The sequence below is a fragment of the Rattus rattus genome, chromosome 15, assembly GCF_011064425.1.
Source record: "Rattus rattus isolate New Zealand chromosome 15, Rrattus_CSIRO_v1, whole genome shotgun sequence".
NCBI lineage: Eukaryota > Metazoa > Chordata > Mammalia > Rodentia > Muridae > Rattus > Rattus rattus.
The window spans coordinates 16,392,328-16,413,684 of NC_046168.1; positions in this window are offsets into that span (position 1 = coordinate 16,392,328).

The window sequence follows — 21,357 nt, forward strand, 5'->3', positions numbered from 1 at the left end:
ACTACTTTTGATATTATCAGAGTTTATTTAGCAGATCATTCAAGAATCTACTTATTAGGCATGTGAGAAACTGATATGAATCTAGGACTTTCTAATTAAAATCTCCAACCATTCTTCTATAAGCTAACCTAAAAAATGAAAACTCTCTTATTAACCAAAATTTGTTGAGTACTTATCAATTGATTCCTAACATAAATCCAACTATATCTATTTGTCTCCTTCTATGTGTTGAGCAATACCCCAAATTCAGAGGTTTTCAATAATAATAATTTATATTTACTGAGGATTCTGTGGGTCAGTTGATCTCTGATGAACAGTTCCACTTCGTGTTTCAGACAGTATTGAGCTTGGCTGTCTTTCTTTGAGTCCTGCTTATGTGGCTACATGTATGTAAATCATGTAACCAAATTGAGGCTGAGAGGAGCAGCTCTGTCCATATTGATGGAAAAGTTCCCACAGAACTAACGCAACTGTGCTCATGTCTGTAAGCAGCTGTTCATATCAAAGGTTTAATATGCTGGTGACAGAAGAAATAAGGCAGAGAGCTGAGCATCAAAGAAGTAGAGATACAACCCATCCCAGCCAGGAGGTAGGAAGGGGAAAAGTAACTCTGCATAGCAGTAACATCTATAAAATGAAACACCTCTGTTCATATATCTTGGCAGTCTGGGACAAGGAACAAGATGGTGTGCTTAGCACGACCCAGCTCAGAGCAGTACATACAATAGAACCTAGCACAGAATATTGGGTCCCACAAAGTGGAAAGAGCAATGTGGCCAGCAAGACTGAGCACAGAGCCTTATACCTCTCATGGTCTCATTTTGTCTGCATGCTATCTCTCACCCATTTGTATATCCACTATATTGCTGGCAATTTTCCTTACAGGACTGAGAACACATCCAATAGAAGTCAAAGAATCATTTCTCTTAAGTACTCACCCAAATGGAAAGGAGACTTTTGGTCTCCAAGAAGTTCATAGGACTTGGAAGAAAACCAAAAATTTTATTCAGATTCCATGTGCAAAGCTCCTTTGAATTAAGTAGTCCTTTCTTTTTCCTTTATTTAAATTAATCTTCCTAACACTCATAATATTTGCTCGTTAATGAAGACTACAATCCCTATGGAAAGAACTATGCAAAGACTTCATATGACTTAGCCAGAGGAAACAGTGATGGTATATTTTATTACCTAGCTTAGATTAAGCCATGTTTGGTAGTATTATGTATATGATCTTATTCAATTGAATTTGGGGTATTATGGTAGCACAGAAGTAAACTGAATGTTTGTTATAAGGCAAAGCAAAGTCAGCAGGCCGAATACTAATGATGTTGTGTTAATAGTCATGAACACTCATAAAATGTATTCTCCTATATAAATATATGGGTATGAGATGTAAATTAATGTAATTTGACTGAATATAAATATTCAAAATATAATTTCCTTGACCTTTGAGAGAATCATATTTTTTTCTGAGTCCCTTAACCATAAATATAATTGCTCATGTTAATACTAGCATAAGAGAAAGGTTTTTCCTTTACTTTTAGGTGTTTAAACAAAACCTCTATCAATTTCGGATTTACCCAAAAGTTGCTCCAACATACAATAAAGACACATGCTCTACTATGCTCATAGCAGCCTTATTTATAATAGCCAGAAGCTGGAAAGAATCCAGATTCCCTTCAACAGAGGAATGGATTCAAAAAATGTGGTACATCTACACAACGGAGTACTACTCAGCTACCAAAAACAATGACTTCATGAAATTCATAGTCAAATGGATTGAACTAGAAAATATCATCCTGAATGAGGTAATTCAATCACAGAAAAACACACTTGGTATGCACTCATTGATAAGTGGATATTAGCCAAAAAGCTCGAATTACCCAAGATGCAATCCACAGACCACAGGAAGCTCAAGAAGAAGGATGACCAAAATGCAGATGCTCCCACTCCTCCTTAAAAGGGGAAAAAATATCCACAGGAGGGGATATGGAAGCAAAGTTTAGAGCAGCGACTTGAAGAACGGCCATTCAGAGCCTGCCCCACATGTGGCTCATATATATACAGCCATCAAAACTAGATAAGATTGTTGAAGCTAAAAAATGCATGCTGAAAGGGACCGGATATAGATCTCTCCTGAGAGACACATCCAGAATGTCCAATACAGAGGTCAATGCTAGCAGCAAACTACCAAACTGAGAACAGGAACCTCTAGGGGGGAATTAGAGGAAGGATTGAAAGAGTTGAAGGAGCTTGCAACCCCATAAAAACAACAATGCAAACCAACCAGAGCTTCCAGGGACTAAACCACTACCGAAAGACTATACATGGACTGACCCAGGGCTCCAACTGCATTGGGGCACCAGTGGAAGGGGCAGCCTTCGGCCCTGCCAAGGTTTGTCCCCCAGTGCAGGGGAATATATGGGGAGGCAGTAAGGGGGATGTATAGGGGGAATACCCATATGGGAGATGGGGAGGGGAGAAGATGGGGGCTTATGGACAGGAAACTGGGAAGGGGAATAACATTTGGAATGGAAGTAAAGAAATATATCTAATAAATATAAATTTTAAAAAATGACATGAAGTTGGGTGGTTGTAAAGGAGAGGTGACATGGGGAAGATGTGGGAAGAAAATGATCAAAACACATTGAAACATGCTCAAAGAAGCACTAAAAAGAGAAAAAAATAATGATTTTAGTGAAATTTCATTAGAATTTTCAAGTTTCCACAGACCCTAGACATTGCAGAATAACATTCTCTCCTAATGAGAGGGAAAGGCAATCTAGAGCATAGTGAATGACTTACCTAAAGTAATTCCTTGATATTCTCAAGAGCCATTCAGAGAAGACTGCGTGAGACAAGGCAATGGCATAATAGTTTAAATTGATAATCAACCAACGTCCATTTTATGCTGAGTAAATTAAGAAAATATCTCAGCTCATCTTTGCCTCTGTCTAGACTTGCAGATGAAGCCTTCTCACTTCCTGAGAAAGGGTGCATTCCACATAGCCTGAGGCATATGAGTGTGAGTGACCCTTGAAAGAGTGACATCAGTATTGGCTTTCCAGACTTTGTCTGGAATAGCGGATGAATGGAAAATATACAATACAGGGACTCAGGGTGAAAAACAATGAGATTAGACAAAGGCATTCAGGCATTCATGAGAAGAGACAGTGTGGTGCTTCCTTTCTGGGGGAGTGGGCCATGGCAGTACATACATGCTACACAGGAGCTAAAAAGAGAGTCTGAAAGAACAAGAGAAGCAAAGCCACTCAGCTCGCTGAGTGTTAGCTGAACTGTGTTGTTCCTTCTCACGTTGGCCAGGGCCAATTTAAGCAGATCTTCATTTGCTTCTCATGCTCCATTTCCACCAAATGTCTTTTCAGTTCGGATAAAGCTTCTCTCAGCCAGACTTTACTTCTGTCTTGCACTGGCATAATTACAGAAAATTGCACTGTTTGCTCAATTTTTGCAAATTGAGCTAATGCAAAACTATGTAAATTATTTACCAAAAAGGAGCAAAATCAAACAAGTAAATGGGCTTGCATTGCACATTAAGGGAGCACCGTGGCACAGCAGCTCCTTGGTTACAGAGCCAGCATGATTAACTTAGCCCAGGGCTACACAACAGTCTGTCCTGTCTTGGCTCTGGTGAGATTCAGAAGAATTGGCCTTCCCCCACACTCCAAAGCCCTAATCAATTTCCCCCATAACAGTTAAGTCGTCTAGAGAATGTATAGGTCATTCTGTTGTGGCCTGATTAAGCCCACCTGGTCTTCTTCCTTTCTGTTCATTTGTGTGTGAGTGTGTGTGTGTGTGTGTGTGTGTGTGTGTGTGTGTGTGTGTGTGTACACTTATGTGTACACAGACAAAAACAAAATAAACAAATATATCCTCTTCTATCCTTGCTGTCCTCCCCTTCTTTACCAGTGCTATGGATAAAGTATATATATATACAATATGGATATATCCATAATATATATTCATGTAATTTGTTATTTAAAACTCTCGCAGTTTTAATATGTACAAAAAGTGGCCATTCTGGAACACGCTTACTATTAGATGTCTTGTTTTTGTTTTATTGATGTTCTCTATCATGCCATTATTCTGGGCTAGAGGTCTGATTAAGAAAGAGTTGTGGGGATGGAGGACAGTTCAGCAGTTAAGAGCACTCGATGTTCTTGTAGAGAACAGGGTCTGGTTTCTAGCATCCACATGGGAGGCTCACAGCTGTCTGTGACTCTCTCAGTCTGGGGATTTCACCATCTTCTTTTGGACTCTATAGGTGTGGTGGGGTGGGGTGTGGTGCAGTGCTGTTTGTGTGTGTGTGTGTGTGTGTGTGTGTGTGTGTGTGTGTGTGTACACAAACAAAAACCAAATAAACAAATATATCTTAAGAAAAAAAAAACAGGTTCCCAGTTACAACATCATATTTGACACATTCTCTTCATCATAGTCATGGGGTGAGTACATGGCATGAGAAGAGCCAATCTACACTTTAAACTCACACTTAAACTTTAAACAGGTGTATCAAGATATGCAACTAGTGATGTCACTGTTGTCTCTGAAACTGGTGAGCCAGGTTCACAACTATTCAGGAATGGACCATGAGTAATACTCACTTGCAAGTTCACAGCATAAGTGCCATATTCCCTGTGTTCCACTATGTGTTATTTGCCCTTGACAATGTCTATTTTTGTCAGCACATAATATTAGCAGAGGGGTAAAGAAGAGATGGATAATTACAGTTGAGAGTCAAGAATGAAAACAGAAGCTTCAGATCTCTGCATATATTCAGCTGTGGATTTCACCTTTTCTTGGTTGTGGGATGATTAATTTATATTTTATTTTTATTCTTATTTTAAATTTCAGTTACCAAACTCTTAGAATTCTTCTTCATGCTTTGCCAAGAAGGAAATAAATATAAGAGAAAGAATTGCATGTCATGGGAATAAAAAGTGCAAGAATAATAGAATCTAAATTACCTGTGGCCTAGGGGTTCAGAGAAGGAAAGGATTTGTATAAATTCATGAATTCTAGTAATTAAAAAGGGACAATCCTACATTAGTTTTTCAGCATGTCTGTGCAGGGCACACGGGAGTGAGAGAGACAAAGTCATGTCCTTCATGAGACACATGTGGGAGGAAAGGGCTTGAAGTAGGTTCTGAACAATGGGGGTCATTTGATAATTTCACCTGAGGTTTACATAATATTATTGTTAAAGACAATAGCATGATAACCCACACTATACTAGCATTTGAAGGGTGCTTTCAGGAATGGTGAACAAACAGACAGATGGATCTGAAGAGAGAAATTGAATTTCTTTATGTTTATGAGTAGCTAGCATTCATAATCCACATGCTTGTGGGTTTATGTGTGGCTTGGTATAGAGCAAGCTAGAAATTTTAATGAAGCAATTGTTCTGATGTATGTGACAAGAAAATTGATTCTGACAAATATCTCCTGGCGTGTTCTCATCATCATTCTTTTGATTGTGCTTTGTCCTGTGGCATTACTTTCCCTCTCCTTCTTAACTTCATGGTCCCCACCTGCATGATCTCTATCCTTTAGAGCTGACAATTGTTCTCCTTGCCTGTTCTTCTGTCTATCATATCTGTAGAGAGCAAATTATCTTCTCCTATATCACTTATCACATTTAAAGGGTTGTAAGTTTGATCTAAAAGAGCAAGGATCAGAAGATTATTCCAAGAAAATAACATCCTTTATATTTTCTGTTCAATTCAAATAAATTCTATTTGATGCAAAAATAATTTGAATTCATTTAAGAAGTCAATTGATTGCTTGGAATGTTAATGGGCTAATTTGAATAATTGATATTTAGGGTATTATAGTTTAGATATTATGCTTCTTTTTTTTTTCCAGAGCTGGGGATCGAACCCAGGGCCTTGCGTTTGCTAGGCAAGCGCTCTACCACTGAGCTAAATCCTCAACCCCGATATTATGCTTCTTAAACTTTGTTCTTGCACATGGTACATTGAAAGTAAATGGTTAGAGTTGTTCTAAAATGTTTTACTGATCTCGATTTGAGAAAAAACACTTTTTAAAATCATCAACATATCAGTATCAACTTTCTACTTTTAGATATAATCTCTTTGTTATGTTTCTGTTTCATTTTCTGCACTACCCTATTTTTATATTACTATTTTCCCCCTTGTGGTGAAATAGTGGCACACATCCCTTGACACTAACTAACTAAACTTAAGACCGCCTCAGCAAGAGCAAAATTATTCCTAGTAACAAGAAACTTAGCACAGTACTCAGACTTAGTACAGTCATGGATCTTGGGAGGAAACATTTATTTATTACTTAACTAAGCCAGCATGAGTACCTAATTATATTCTAAATAGTATTCTTCAGATAAGTACATTGTTCAATCTTCATCAAAAATGTCTCTTATAAAATGACAACAATCATTGTAGAAAACCACAAATAATCAAAACGCAGAGATGTGGAGACCAGTCCCAGGGGATAAATCTAAATATACTCCATCATGTAAGGTTCATGAAACAGGTGGAAGAGGAGGCAGAAATATTGGAGACAAAGGGAGAGTTTGCTTTAAGGTTGTGTTTAATAAAAATATCAGTAGGTATATCCATAAATTCTCAACAACATAACTGATTACATATGAAATAAACAAGACAAACAACAAAAGAGTGGTTGGTGTGGATGAGGGGAAGTCAAGAAAACATCGACACCGTGTAAAGAAGTCTAAGCAACTATAAAATAATAAGTGTGAAAAAAGTCTTCCCTTGGCAAAAGCATATTATCTGTATGTATTTATGAACATATATGCCTTTGGACATACTTAAATGTGCATAACAAAATGAATGAAAAAAGTAGCCATGTATTTGAAAGAGAAGAAAGTGTTTATTTTAGGAGTTTTGGAGAGAGGAATAAAAGAAAAATTTTATAATTGTATCATAATCTCAAAAAGAATATGAAAAGTAATTAATAGTTTTCTAGTCAGACACACACAAAAGGTTTAATTCTTTTGATAGTCACTCCAAATGATAAGAGAAAATAGGCAAAAGAATCATGATTTTTGTGATTTTAGGTTGTGACTATGATACAGTGGATTAATTTGTCTTGTTTACATTTGGGTTACAGTTTATTATAACAATCCCGAGTCTATTTGTGTATGGAATGAAGAAAAAGTAAAGAAAAGAGATCATATTTGTGAAAGAGTGTGATTTTATCACTATCAATGATCTTTGACATTGACAATGAAAATAATATCAGTGCACACTGGAAGTAAACTGGAAAAGATCCCTTGTATGTGACAAAGGTTGTCAGCTGTCAATGACAGTAACTAGTTGGACACCTGGGATTTGTGCAGAAGAGAGGACACTCATGAGGAAAGCAAGACAGGAGAAAAGGACGTGAGGATAATGAAGGATGGAGGAGGTTTTATTTGGGGGGTAAGAAGGGTCTGCACTTTGTAGCCCAAAGGCATTCTTCATGAAGTACAAATGAGCTTAATTTCTTGATAAAGCATGTTATTTTATGGTCAGTTACTTATTATTCTAGTTTATCAAAAAACCAAGTTGATTATTTTTCTAAGAATGTTGACAAGTCTAAAAGTGGAATAAATGACTATGATTGCATGCTCTCTATGTCATTATTCACATGTCTTGGTCTTTTTTATGTAGGGCTTCCTGTTCTCCTCTTAATTCTAGATTAATCCATCATAGATGTGGAGTGAACAGTTAGTAGAGAAGTCTGCCATTTGTAAGGCACAAACTTTTTCATATTGTCAAGGCTGAGTCCTTTTCATTCTCTCTAAGAAGCTCATTACTACAGGAATTATAAGATGATAATCTCAGTGATACTTCGCTGCAGGTGAGGCATCTCTGACCTCCAGATGTATTGAGCCATCTGCTCACCTGGAAAATCATGCTCAACATTTTTAATACATTCCCAACTCAATAAGGTTAAAACTAATTGCAAAAACACATTTTAAGGGGATCCATATCTTTAGAAATGTTTCTCTTACCCATCCAGTTCATTTATCTCTAAAATGAGGGATATCTCTGATATTAAAAATACATACTTGGAGCTGAACTCCCAAAAGTGCAGATAACCCTGAGACAGCAGGACAGACCACCACTTCTGCCCACTTCTGCCCACTTTTGCCCACCTCCCTGGCCCAAGAGGAAACATCATGGTACCTCTGGATACAGGAATACAGGAGCAGTCAGCAGCAGGAACTGAACTGAACCAGTCACACATCTCCCTGCACCCAAATCCCATGGGGGAAAGAGCTGGACCCTCAGAAGTATGGACACTCTTGAGAACTCAGAGGAGACAACTAATTTCTGCCCATGTTCCTGACCTAAAAGAAAATTGTCTAGTGCCATCTGTGCCCTATGGGCACAGCGACATAGGAGCAGTCAGGGGCAGGACCCTTGAGGTTTCTGCCTGCACTGAGACCTGAAAGACAGTTGCCAGGAGCACTTAGACACTTGAGTACAGAACTCTACTCTGTTCTCTGAAATAAAACACAGGCCTACAGGGGGGTCAAGTGACTATAAGAAACAGTAAGACAAAAAGCACCAGAAACAACCTAATGGCTAGAGGCAGGCACAGGAACCTAAGCAACAAAAACCAAGACTACTTGGAATCATCAGAGCCCAGTTTTCCCACCAAAGCAAGTACTGGATATCCAAACACACCAGAAAACCAAGATTTAGATTTAAAATCACATTTTATGATGATGATAGAGGACTTCAAAAAGAACATAAATAACTCCCTTAAAGAAATACAGAACAACACATTTAAACAAGTAGAAGGCCTTAAAGAGAAAACACAAAAATCCCTTAATTAAGGGATTATATGAAAACACAACCAAACAGGTGAAGGAATTGAACAAAACCATCCAGGATTTAAAAATGAAATAGAAACACTCACAAAGTGAGACAACCCTGGAAATAGAAAACCTAGGGAAGAGATCAGGAGTAATACATGCAAGCATCACCAACAGAGTACAAGAGTTAGAAGAAAGAATCTCAGGGGCAGAAGGCATCATAGAAAACATCAACACAACTATCAAAGATAATGCAAAATGCAAAAAGTCCCTAGTCCAAAATATCCAGGAAATCTAGGACACGATGAGAAGATCAAACCAAAGGGTAATAAGTATAGCAGAGAGTAAAGACTCCCAACTTAAAGAGCCAGTAAATATCTTCAACAAAACCTAAAGAAAGAGTTGACCATAGACATACAAGAAGACTACAGAACTCCAAATAGATTGGACCAGAAAAGAAATTTGTCCCATCACAAAAGAGACAAAACACCAAATGCACAAAACAAAGAAAGAATATTAAAAGCAGTAAGGGATAAATGTCAAGTAACATATAAAGGCAGACCTATCACAATTGCACTAGACTTCTCACCAGACAATGAAAGCCAGAAGATCCTGTACAGATGTCATAGAAACCCAAGGAGAATACATATGCCATCCCAGGCTACTATATCCAGCAAAACTATCAATTAACACAGTTGGAGAAACCACAGTAACTCATGACAAAACCAAATTTAACAATATCTTTCTACAAATCTAGTCCTAAAGAAGATGATAGATGGAAAACTCCAACACAAGGAGGGAAACTACACCATAGAAAAAGAAAGAAAGGGGTTGAGGCTTTAGCTCAGTGGTAGAGCACTTGTCTAGCAAGCGCAAGGACCTGGGTTCACCTCAGCTCTGAAAAAAAAAAAAAAAAAAAAAAAAAAGAAAGTAATCCCCTTGCAACGAAACCTAAAGAAGGGCCACACACACAAACATAATTCATAACAGGAAGCAACAATCACTATTCCTTAATGTCTATTAATATCAATGGACTCAATTCCCCAATAAAAATATAGACTAACAGACTGAAATAGTGTTTCCTTTTTCTCTGAGGTGTGTTTCCTGTATGCAGCAAAATGCTGGTTCCTCTGCATGTATCCAGTCTGTTAGTAAAAGGCTGAAAAACAACTTTCCATTCAAATGACCCAAAGAAACAAGCTGGAGCAGCTATTTTAATATTGAATAAAATAGACTTTCAACTAAATTTATCAAAGAAGATAAGGAAGGACACTTCATATTCATCAAAGGAAAATCTACCAAGATGAACTCTCAATCCTAAATATTTATGCTCTAAACGCAAGGGCAACTACATTCATAAAAGAAATCACACATTTTATCTCACACAATAGTAGTAGGAGGTTTCGAGACCCCACTCTCATCAATGGACTGATCATAGAAACAGAAATTAAACAGAGAAATAGAGAAACTAACAGAAGTTATGAACCAATAAAAATGCTCTAACAGATATTTGTAGAATATTTCATCCTAAAACAAAAGGATATACAGTCTTCTCAGCACCTCATGGTACCTTCTCCAAAATTAACCATATAATAGGCCACAAAACATGCCTCAGCAGATACAAGAAGATAGAAATAATCCCATGCATCCTATCAGATCACCACAGACTAAGGCTGGTTTTCAAAACATCAAAAACGACAGAAAGCCCACATATACATGGAAATTGAACAATGTTCTCTTCAATGATAACTTGGTCAAGGAAGAAATAAAGAAAGAAAGAAAAGATTTCTTAGAATTTAGTGAAAATGAAAGCACAACATGCTCAAACTTTTCAGACACAATGAAAGCACTGCTAAGAGGAAAACTCATGGCTCTGAGTGCCTCCAGAAAGAAACTGGAGAGAGCATACATTAGCAGCTTGACAGCACACCTAAAAGCTCTAGAACAAAAAGAAGCAAATACACCTAAGTGGAGTAGAATGCAGGAAATAACCAAACTCAGGGCTGAAATTAAAAAGTAGAAACAAAAAGGACTGTACAGAGAATCATCAAAACCAGGAGCTGGTTCTTTGAGAAAATCAACAAGATAGATAAAACCTTAGCCAGACTAACCAGAGGGCACAGAGAGTGTATCCAAAATAACAAAATCAGAAATGAAAAGGGAGACATAACAACAGAGTCTGAGCAAATTAAAAAAATCATCAGATCTTACTACGAAAGCCTATACTCAACAAAACTTGAAAATCTGGAGGGAATGGACAATTTTCTAGACAAATACCAGTTACCAATGTTAAATCAGGAACAGATAAATCATCTATATAACCCCATAACTCCTAAAGAAACAGAAGTAGTTATTTATGTCTCCCAATCAAAAAGAGCCCAGGACCAGAAGGGTTTAGTGCATTATTCTATCAAAATTTTATAGAAGACCTCATATCAATACTGTCCAAACTATTCCACAAAGTGGAAACAGACAGAGCACTACCAAATTCCTTCTATGAAGCCATGATTACCCTTATACTTAAACCACATAAACACCCAACAAAGAAAGAGAACTTCAGACCAATTTCCCTTATGAATATTGATGCAAAAATACTCAATAAAATTCTCGCAAATTGAATCCAAGAACACATCAAAACAATCATCCATCATGATCAAGTAGGCCTCATCCCAGGGATGCAGGAATGATTCAGTATATGGAAATTCATCAACATAATCCACTATATAAACAAACTCAAAGAAAAAAATATATGATTAGATTCTGAGAAAGCATTTGACAAAATTCAACACCCCTGCATGATAAAAGTCCTGGACAGATCAGGAATTCAAAGCCCATACCTAAACAGTAAAAGAAATATACAGCAAACCAGTAGCTAACATTAAACTAAATTGAGAGAAAATTGAAGCAATCCCACCAATAAAGGGACTAGATAAGGCTGCCAACACTCTCCCTACTTATTCAACCAAGCACTTGAGGTCCTAGCCAGAGCAATTAGACAACAAAAGGATGTCAAAGAGATACAAGTTGGAAAGGCAGAAGTCAAAATACCACCATTTGCAGATGATATGATAGTATACTTAAGCGACCCCAAAAGTTCCACCACAGAACTACTAAGCCTGATAAAAAAGTTCAGCAAATTGGCTGGGTATAACATTAACTCAAACAAATCAGTAGCCTTCCTCTACTCAAAGGATAAACAAGCTGAGAATGAAATTAGGGAAATAACACACATCACAATAGTCCCAAATAATATAAAATACTTTGGAGTGACTCTAACGAAGCAAGTGAAAGATCTGTGTGACAAGTAGTTCAAGTCTCTGATGAAAGAAATTAAAGAAGATCTCAGAAGCTGAAAGACCTCACATGCTCATGGATTGGCAGGATTAATACAGTAAAAATGACCATTTTGCCAAAGGCAATCTGCAGATTCAATGCAATTCCCCCCAAAATTCCAACTCTCTTCATAGAGTTCGAAAGAGCAATTTGCAAATTCATTTGGAATAACAAAAAACTAGCTAATAACTAAGGATAGTGAAAACTATCCTTAACAATAAAAGAACTTCTGGGGGAATCACCATCCCTGATCTCAAGCTGTATTACAGAGCAGTATTGATAAAAACTGGTACGGTATTGGTACAGAGAGAGACAAGCAGATCAGTGGAATAGAACTGAAGACCCAGAAATGAACCCACACATCTATGGTCACTTGATCTTTGACAAAGGAGGCAAAACCATCCAATGTAAGAAAGATAGCATTTTCAACAAATGGTGCTGGTTCAACTGGAGGTCATCATGTAGGAGAATGCAAATTGATACATTCTTATTACCCTGTAAAAAAAGCTTAAGTCCCAGTTGATCAAGGACCTCCAACATAAAACCAGAAACACTCAAACTAATAGAAGAAAAAGTGGGGAAGAGTCTCAATCACATGGGCACCGGGGAAAATTTCCTGAACAAAGCATCAAAGGCTAATGCTCTAAGATGAAGAATCACCAAATGGGATCTCATAAAACTGCATAGCTTCTGTAAGGCAAAGTACACTGTCATTAGGACAAAAGAGCAACTAACAGATTTGGAAAAGATTTTTATCAATCCTAAATCTGATAGGGGCCTAATATCCAAAATATACAAAGAATTTAAGAAGTTAGACTCCAGAGAGCCAAATAACCCTATTAAAAATGGGGAAGAGAGATAAACAAATAATTCTTATGAGGGTTTCTTTTTTTTTTTTTTTTTTTTTTTTTTTCAGAGCTGGGGACCAAACCCAGGGCCTTTTGCTTGCTAGGCAAGCACTCTACCACTGAGCCAAATCCCCAACCCCAACAAATAATTCTTAACTGAGGAATATTGAATGGCTGAGAAACACCTACAGAAGTGCACAACATCCTTAGTCATCAGGGAAGTGCAAATCTACACAACACTGAGATTGCATCTCACATCAGTCAGAATGGCTAAGATAAAAACTCAGGTGACAGCAGATGCTGGCAAGTATGTGGAGGAAGAGGAACACTCCTCCATATTTGGTGGGGTTGCAAACTGGTACAACCACTCTGGAAACCAGTCTGGAGTTTCCTCAGAAAATTGCACATTGCACTACCTGAGGCCCCAGCTATACCTCTCCTGGGCATATTCCCAAAAGATGCTCCAACATACAACAAAGACACATGCTCCACTATGTTCATAGCAGCCTTATTTATAATAGCCAGAAGCTGGAAGGAACTCAGATGCCCTTCAACAGAGGAATGGATTAAAAAATGTAGTACAGCTACACAAAGGAGCTATTACTCAGCTATCAAAAACAATGACTTCATGAAATTCATAGGCAAATGATTGAACTAGAAAATATCATCCTGAGTGAGGTAACCCAATCCCAGAAAAACACACATGCTATCCACTCACTAATAAGTAGATATTACCCCAAAAGCTCGGATCACCCAAGATACTATCTATAGACCACATGAAGCTCAAGAAGAAGGATGACCGAAGTGCTGATACTTTACTCCTTCTTAAAAGGTGGAACAAACATATTCATAGGAGGGGATATGGAGGCAAAGTTTGGAGCAGAAACTGAAGGAATGGCCATTCAGAGTCTACCTCACATGTGGCCCATATATATACAACCACCAAAACTAAAGATTGAAGAAGCTAAGAAAGTGCATGGTGACAGGAGCTGGATATAGATATCTCCTGAGAGACACAGCCAGAGCATATCAAATACAGAGGCGAATGGCGGCAACAAACCATTGAGCTGAAAGTAACCATGTAAAAGGAATTAGAGAAAGGATAGAAAAGAGCTGAAGGGCTTGCTATCCCATATAACAACAATGCCAACCAACAGAGCTCCCAGGGTTAAACCTCTATCTAAGACTATACATGGACTGACTCATGGCTCCAGCTGCATATGTAGCAGAAGATAGTCTTGTTGGGCACCAATGGAAGGACAAGCCCTTTGTCTGGCCAAGGCTGGACCCACAATGTAGGACAATATCGGGGGCAAGGGAAGGAGGTGGGTGAATGGGGAGGGGAACACCCTTATAGAAGCAGGGGAGGGGTATGGAATAAGGGGCTTATGTCTGAGAAACCGACAAAGGGAGTAACATTTGAAATGTAAATTTTAAAATCTCAATAAAAGAAAAACAGTACATACTTAATTATCTGTATTTCCATATCTCAGAATAAATATCATTTTATTACATCTCTATTTCTATAAAAGTAGATCTTGTTCTAATGTTATCTGAAGTTTCAGTCATTTCCTTCTACTTTGTGTAATAAATATCTTATTGACCGATAGATAACTGTCATTCTCTTCTCTATCCAGAATTTGTTTACAAACAAAAATTTACTTTAAATTACTTATCTTACATAACATTTTATTAGATTGTATTTGAATTTACCAGATATTTCCGAACAGAAATTTGAGAAAGCTCTACAATCCATCTCCTGCTGCCTTCTCAATGATGGATCCTCATTTACTCTCCACCAGCCTCACGTTTTCATGGGGACTATCACAGTCCATGGTCATTCTCTCCTTTTCCTTTTGATGGGAGCACGAAATCTTTTTCCTAGCACCAGTCATAATTCTTCACAGTAGCTTAACACTCTCTTCCTTGGGAAGATAACCCTAAGCTTCTGGATTCAGATTAAACACTCTACACATAGAATCATGTAGCTCAAATTGAGAACGTCACCACTTTCAGTTTTGCATAGGGTTGTGTGGGTGGAAATGCTTTTCTAGCTTATAAGAATATCACACAGCAATATAGAAGTCAATGTTTGTTTTCATTCCTAATTGTTTTCCCAGTATTTTTGTCTACACTTGACATCTATTACATATTTATACAACTGTTAGGTGAGTAAATGTATCCATCAATGGATCAGAAAATACAGTAGTAGAGCACATGACTATGCATATCCAATTTCTGTCCTTATCAGAAAGAGTGTAGAGATCACAGCCAATTTATATGGTAGCAATAATTAATTGTTGAGTTTCTGTTTCAATAATTTTCAAAGAAATGTATTATTCCTGTAAGGATCTCTATGATTGCCAAAGATGTTATTCAGTTGAGGAGCTTGGACTGTTTTTAAGCTGTGTTATGAAAACTTAGAGTGGGGAATAATAAGAGGAAGAAATACAGCAGGCTGGAGCCAGTTGGCAGTAATGAGGAAAGGAACGATTGCCAACTCCTGCACTTTTTAGTGAGACAAGAATGTGATCAAAACGATTAAAACCTCAGGGATCACACATCAAGTCAGTGTACTTGCCAGCCAGCAATCAAATCTTCATCCCGTGTACCAGGAAATCACTGGCAGGGAACCAGAGACGATTTGTATTTGTTTATGAAGCATCTTAGCTGCTAGCAACTTTAGGAGTATGATGTTTCCTCTGGCCGACTGTCCTAGAAAGGTTCATGAAAAGCACCAAACAATCTATTCCTACCCATCCCAATAAAGATAGAATTAAACACACATTAGTGACTGCAAAGCACAGATGTCCTTGAATCTGTATAACCATATCTTTAACAAAATGGATGGAGCATAGTGAGAAATTGCAAACTTCGTCAATGACAGAAATTGCCACATATGTTACAGAAAAGTTTTTGTAGGCAGAATTCAGCCTCCAACCTCCTTGTTAACTTAGAATTAAAATGATGCTGCATTTTTGATTGAGACATTGAAGGGTTGCATAAGCTTAAAATACTGTCTCTTATATATCTTGTTATAATTTTTATTTTATTATTATAATATATATTATTATATTGATAATATATACATACTTTATATATTTCTCGTATGGCATTCCAGGAGAAAATAGGGAGACTAGGCGTCTGAGCCATGTAGAATTTATTTATTCTGATTTCTATAACTGCAAGTAAAACAGATGCAGATACCTTAGGTACTGATATGATGATGTAATTCCAATAAAATAGGTTTGGCTAGAACCATTCACATAGTTACCTCATTTGGTCTTTTGTCTTAGCAAGCATGTATGCAGTCTAAGTTTGGAAAGATGAAGCCAAAGGGCAGGTCATTGGTCATTGTAAAAAGCAGGGACATTCCCTTTGGATTCCTTTTGGTTTAAGGAAAAAGTAACTTATGCCCATAATATAGTTACCAGCTTATGCCGAATGGATTAGAAGCTATTGTTTAATACAACCACAGTCTGGACCATGAATGAACATAATGATGATAAGAATATTGGTCAGAAATATTGGGAAAATATGATTTACCTAGGATTCTAAGTTATTGTAATATTGGTCATTCCTGTTTTCTGTGGAACAGGGAAGGCAGAAATTCAGGTCTCATACCATTGGCTTCTGCATTGGTCCTCAGGGAAGAATGAATGAAAGACTAGCAAATGTATTCACAGGTTTGTCCAGTTGTACTTCTGCCTTCTCCCTTCATCCCCTTTCATCCCTAGAAGTTTCGTTTTACTGTTACCTTTCTATATCTTTCTATTGCCTCCTGTTTTTGCTCTTTTTCAGATCCATGCTCCTCCTGTTTCTCTTCCTGCCTCTCTTTCCCCCTTCTTCTGCTATTTTTCTCTTTGTTTTCTGCTCTGTTTTGCCTCTTCTTTCTTGTCCCCTCCATCCCTGCATTTGCCTGCTTCCACTCCTCTCCCTCTATTCTACTTTGGTCTCTTTTGCTTCATACTCTTGGCAGAGTGATGTAAACCAGATCTCCCATCCAACAGCTTTCATATCCATCTTCTCTATTTTCCACATCTAGATGACTCTATTCCTTGTTTCCTTCCCTTGTTGGTATACATCTCCCAGGTATTGCATTTAAGATCATTTGTCAGTAGCATTTAGTTATCAAAGTTTTGATTAAGAGTCTTCATGTATCTGATGGATAGGTTCGTTTCCATCTTGACCTTTCTTTGGCTGTCCATGCCTGGTGAGAATATGGCCCATAGTGTCTGTTTATATAAGCAAACTTGACACTTAACACTGCTACAATTAAGGCTGATTCCAGTGTGTATATTTATGTGTATCTATACACTTGTCCCCTAAGACAATTAGACTGATATGAGTGTGTGTTTTTATCTGTCATGTTTTTTTTTATCCATTAAATTTTTGTTTCAATAATTCTCCCCTCTACTGTTAACTGATACATATGGGCCAAAGCAGGAATTGTATTTGTATGGAATGAGGCAGTAATTTTAATGTTCTGAAATCATAAAACAGAATGACTCACTGGTGCCATCCATGTACAAGTCACACTAATGTCCCTGTTCTGCCAGGGAAACTAGCTGACACTGTCCCAGGGATATCACAGACCAATAAAGTGACTCTTCTCCATTTCAGTTGTACCTATGCTCCTGCAAATGGCACTCACAGCATCTTTTCCCATGCCTCAGGCCCCCTTGATATTAGAAGACATATTACCAATACTAGCCTGCCATCTGGGCATGTCTAGTCAGGCATCTGCTACGTGCTATAGCAGAGATGAGGCAGGCTTAACATTTTTAAATAGTGTATGACATGGACAGTTGAATTCTGCTACAATGTCAGCAGGAAGAATTAGACCCTTTTCATTATTACAATAACAAAGATAAAGAATGGTTTTGATCTCAGAAAAGGCAAAGTGAACTGGTATTCAACTGTTTGCATTTAGAGTATGATTCAAGAAGAAGACATGGTTTAAGAGTTGATGTTTTCAGTCTGACAGAAAACAACACTTAAAAAATTATCTCAAAGATATCCCAATTTATACTTCTCTATCCTAGAAATTATTAGTTAGTAATTTTACTACATCTATGCATAAGTTTGCTGTTTCCTTTAAAAAGTCATATGTGATATGCTGTCTGATTATTTTTGTGCAGAACTGTTAAAGATGCATATTGCTAGAAGTGATTATGAAGTCACAAAGATAATTTTAAAGAAGGAAATGAATAGGAAAGGAAGTAAGGAAACTTATCTGAGATGGTTCATATATGTGATTAAATATCAATTTCTTCATTGATCTTGGGAATAACATCAGTAATAAACATTTCATAGGTTGGTGGGTTATGGTATTTCTACTGCTTTAGAACTTGAATTTTCCATGGCATGGAAAAAGTAGTTTCTACATATTACCTACATGCTTTAGAAAATGATCTACATGACTGTAGATAAGAATCTAACATGTGATTGCTCCTTGCAGAAAGGTTTACTAATAAAGAAATCTAGCAGTACATGATTTTCTCTATTCTTTCTTTCCTCTCCTCTCCTCCCTATGCTTTTATTACAATTGCAATATAAAAGAATTATTTGAATTCTTAAATAACTCTCTTATATGTGTTATTAAAGAGTAAGTCTTATACTTATCAGGCTCAATTGTTTTCCTCTGTTCAATTTCCACCCTATTTTAGCACCTTTTCCCCTCCATTTCTTTAATTTGAGATGATTATATGTGACTTAAATCACTTCCAATGTTATGTATTTTAGACTCTGTATTTTAAGATGGCACAATAAAATCTATACCCTCTAAAAGTGATAGAAAATTTATAAAAGAGCCTTAGCTGTATCAGTTTCAGTCAAATTTTATCAACTATTGAACAGCTCAATGAAACGTAAGTTTTAATATCTCATCCTAATTTTAACTTTCAATATCAATGCTTATTGGTCTATCCTGACTGGCTAGAATCTATTTTATCCTTGTCACAGTTAACAGGATAATAGGATTATTTGACATACAAATCTGTGACTCTGTCTGTCATTTAGGGAAGCTAAAGAAGGGCCTGGAGTTAGGACTGGAAGCAAAAACAGTGGAGGAAAACAGCTTACTGAGCAGAGCTTCCTTTAGCTCACTCACCCTGCTCTCTTACACAACCTAGGATCGTGTGCCTTGAGGTAGCACCACTCAGAGTGGGCTAAGCCCTCACACATTCTTTAGGAAATTTCACAGCAAACATATATTCAGAAAAATCTGATGGAAACAGAAAAATGGAAAAATATACAAAGTATTTAATAGAACAATGCTGTGCCTTTTCAATGGAATGAAAACCCCAGTGTCAGAATGTCTTTAAATCAACATACCAGGAGCAGAGGACATGTGATCAATGTGTGTTACTTAAAGTCAAACTAAAAACAAATAATTTTAAGAAGTTGAAACATATGTACACAAATATATAACATACTTTAGAATGTATCTAATGAAAAAACAATTAAGAAAAGAGAGCCAAGACAAATTCTACTAGAAAATTACTACCACAAAATTTTAGATCAATATCTAAAAATGTAGAATAGAATAGGTTAATGAAGAATTATTGTCAGTATAAATATATTTTGAATGTACAAATCTAAAAAGAAATGTGTCAGGTGAAGAATCTGAAAGAAATCATTTTTATATGACTTCTACTTATCCTTTGGGGAAGAAGGAAAACATCAGAATTTGTCTTCTTTATTCAAAGTTCCTAAGTCTACCCCTAATCTACAGGAGTAAAACTTCTGGTAACAAGATTTTCAATCAATATTTAAAGGCATATACCCTTTATTTTTGCCAATTTGGTAGAACATACTTTTAGAATATTCTAGAATCATCCCTAGTTCCAAATCCCAGCTTTCATTAGCATTTCTTATCATTTGTATATTTATTCTACTTTAGTATACTCTGCCCAAAACACAACTTTAATATTTGTTTCCTTGCCAAGAAACTATTTATTCTACATTTTGAAATGTGCTGTTCACTTTCAACATAAAAAAGTAACGCCATATTTCCTGTGATATTCAAGGGCATATGTTTTTCATAGCATTTCTTCTTTATTTCTTGAACCGGCTATGTCACAAAATAGCAATCCCATGTACTTATCTTTGAACACCAAAATATGAATTAATTTTAAAGTATGCTTGATTTTTCCCCTTTGCTTACATTACAGAGAGACCAGCCTGTATGGCCACAAACTTTTTCAATAATCAGACAAACTACTGAAAGAAAAATCAAGGATACTGATTAATCTGAATTTAATTATCAATTTTCCAAAACATTACTGGTTTTAAGAATTAAAATTAAAGAAGGTTATTTATCTCAATCTATAGAGATACCAGTCAGACAAACTAGAACTCTACAAGAGAATAGCATGTAGCATAATGCATTAGGAAAGGTAATTGTGCATAAATCATATACAATGTAGAAATCACAAGTTCTGTATTTGGCAAATATTCCTTTCCTTTGCATAATTCTTTCATTTTCATCTTGCTACTTCAAGTCTCCTTTCATAGTAATAGCTACATAAAATGAAAACACAATTGCAATTAAAACACTGTATGCAATTAAAATGAGGAAGAAGCTGAAAGCGATGTATTGATAATTATGTTAAAATCCATACCATGAGGAGTTTTGCATTGTGAAAAATCTCATGAGTCATGTATTGACATAACATCTCTCTTCCCTCCAAAAAAAATGAAGATCTGTGGTTGTCAACTTCTTCCAGAATTAGCAAACTCTGTCAACCTCTGTTTTGACCAAATTATAAATGTTTTGTGCTGTCTGTCATCTGAGACTACTTCTTCAGATGTAAGTAAAAATTTGGAGTTACTGGAGGAATGAGGAAAGTAAAGAGAGATTGTTTCTTTGGATCAATATGAAAGTGGCAATAGAAGTCTAGCAGAGTACCCGTTACCTAAAGTGAGGTTCAATAAAAAACAAGGAGATCTTAATTGTTGAGGAAAGGGAGATAAGATATATAAAGAAAGAAGAAGAATAAAATAATGACAATGCTATCACAAAACCTTAAAAAACTCATACTGCTAAGTCTAAAAAAAACCTTTAAAAAAGCATAGGTTAGTGAGTAAATATACACAGAGTTCACACGAATATTTTTTTCTGGGCTGACAATACTCCCTCTATGAAATATAGACCAACTAGCAAAAATGTCAATAAAAGGCATGAAAACCTTTTTGTTGTTGGTCAGAGTTTTCTAATAGACTCCCCAAAATTTTGCTTATTCCCTTGCATAACAACATGTCCCTATTGCTAAAGGCACCATACATTTTAGACACAGACACCATAGGGCTGTGAGCTAGAACTGACATACAAAAAACTGATCCCTGAGG